Consider the following 2,571-nt stretch of genomic DNA (forward strand, 5'->3'; position numbering starts at 1 on the left):
GAACCCGTTAATTACCGTATAGCGTAGGAGAATTAAGGTTTCCCCTCAAAGTAACTGGAAATTAATCAAAAAAATATCCTCATGTAGTTTATTGGAGCCTATCACCTTTCTCGTCATTATTTTTTATTGGCTTGATGCGTCCGGAACTTCTGTTGTAATTAGCACAACTTTGTTAATTTATATAACCATTCTCTTGGTAAATACTTGAAGGACTCTCCAGGGAGTCTAAATGCTCCTGGTGCATTATTGGCTTTCATTTCATTGGCTTTGTTTGTGATATCGTAAACAGTTATTTTTGCATCAAGTTTTGAGTGTTAGTCATTTAACATAACTGACGACATTGTTACTTTAAGCGTTCAAGAAGCGTAGAAGTTCTTCAGCTCCTCTGGAGTGATGGGTGATATTGTAAAGATTTTCTTTTTGTATTTATATATTGCTTTCCAAAATGCTTTAATATTTTTGGCGTATCTTATTTCTTTTTCTATTGTCTTAACTGGCTCTTCTTTGACTTTATTAATTATTTCGAGAAAATCTTTTCTTGAATTGATGAAATATTTCTTTATCGTTTCATCTTTGTTCTTAGAACAATTTCTTTACAATTTATTCCCGACATTCCTGACGCTACAACATTTTCTGTGTAAATAAGAGTGGTCCTTTTTCTTAGTTGTATAATCAAATGGTTTCGTCGTGATTCTGCTCTGCAATGAGACATTTTGCATCGTATTAGTATTGTTAGTCTTGAATTTTTATTGTTAGAATGTACAATTCTTTAAGTTTCTAAAAATGGCGGCACTCCTATGACATCATCTTTAGTTCTGTCATTAAGTGTTCGTTTCTAATTCTCTAATGTTACTTCTACTGTCATTTATTGTGCTTATATGTCACTTAAAGCTATAATACTGGATTTATACAATTTCAATTCTAGGTTTGTCTGCCCTGACCTAAGTTTTTTGTGGTTTCATTTGATTATTTAGGTAAATGCAGGGTCAGTAATTAGATAATCTTTCACTTTTTTCCTGTCTTTATTTCGTTAATCTAATTAGCCTTTTCTCTACCACCACTTACCCTTTCCCATGATTCCAGGGATTGTTCGCCTACCGGTATTTGGTAGGAATGCAATATCTAAATGCTTTTTTAGGTGACGAATTAGTTAAACCATCATATGATGAAGTCGCAGTATGTTGAAACAATGCCCAAATCGAAAAATTTCATGCGTTGTAAGCCTAAAATTGACAATTTGAACTACTTTACTCCAAAATTAGTCCGATGTTTTCCTTGATTTCGGCTTTATTACTGTATTTCTCCAGTCCATCTGACTCATAATTCATCTTTTTTCTTCGCTCGTTTGAATATCATCTTATTTTGTCGAATATATATTTTAATTAAATTGTGACACATAAATTCATATACTACAAGTGGGGTAATGACAATGTGGTGGATTAGTATTTTAAGGGCTGTCAGTTAGAGGCCCCGGACTGAAAAAAATTGTTGAAAATATAACTGATAAGCTAGAGGTGTTTCCGATATGTATGGACCATGGAATAATATAGGGACAGAGGCTATTACAGAGGATAGGGAATTTTGCTCCTAAATTCATCATGGCTATATTTTGAATTATTCGGTTAATTTTGAATTACGAGACAGTTATTAGTGTAATTAATAAATTGTCCTTTTCGCTTGTTTTTGGGCAAATTGCAATATATTAAATTATGGTGCTGTGTGTGGTTATATCTTGCAATAACAGACGAAAATTAAAGTTGTTCAACACTACTACAATAATTCTATATCAAAACGTACCCTAATGACAGTTCTTGTAACACAGAAAAAATACTTCCTTGTGAATTAATTTTAACAACAAATTTTTGGGAACATCACTGTTTCGGCGCAAAAGACTATTGCCGATATTTGTAAATATTTTAAACTTATAATCATAACATTTATTTGATCAAACAGTAGGCATTGTATTATACCATTAAATATTATATTATTATAGGCTATTAGTCGTAAGTTGGTCCTAAGAAAAACCCCATAATCTGTATATATTTCTTACCCCCATTGTAAATAGTTTTATTACCTCTTTTGTACCTCTCATTCCTGTATACCTACCTATTAGTCATTTGGAATTTTCAATCACTATTCAATATTATAAATACCTAGTTTGTAGTTCTATTGAATTTCTTAGGACCAGGCATAATTTGTTTGTGTGTGTGTGTTAGTACACACAATTCTGGTTGTTGCCCCTTCCATCAGAAGGGTAACATAAATACTAAAATTTGTCAAAAAAATAAGGAGTCGTAGTCGAAGTCGAAGTCGAAGATTCGATTCGTTCTAAAACATTTCAACTAAAAACTCCACTTTGAGTTTCCAGAGTCTAAGGTAGACTCAGCTGAGAACAATTCTCATAATCAGTTGTTACTTATGTAAAAGTGTAAATAAATGTACATATACATTTTACAGTTCCGTGTCTTATTTATACGGTGGTCCTTCGATCAGGTATTTATATATGTGGTACAGCAGTACACCCGTTGAGAAAAGATATATTGTTTTAATCGAACCTCAACAAAAAACATT

This window comes from Agrilus planipennis, unplaced genomic scaffold, assembly GCF_000699045.2.
Source record: "Agrilus planipennis isolate EAB-ADULT unplaced genomic scaffold, Apla_2.0 scaffold281, whole genome shotgun sequence".
In the NCBI taxonomy this organism is placed as follows: domain Eukaryota; kingdom Metazoa; phylum Arthropoda; class Insecta; order Coleoptera; family Buprestidae; genus Agrilus; species Agrilus planipennis.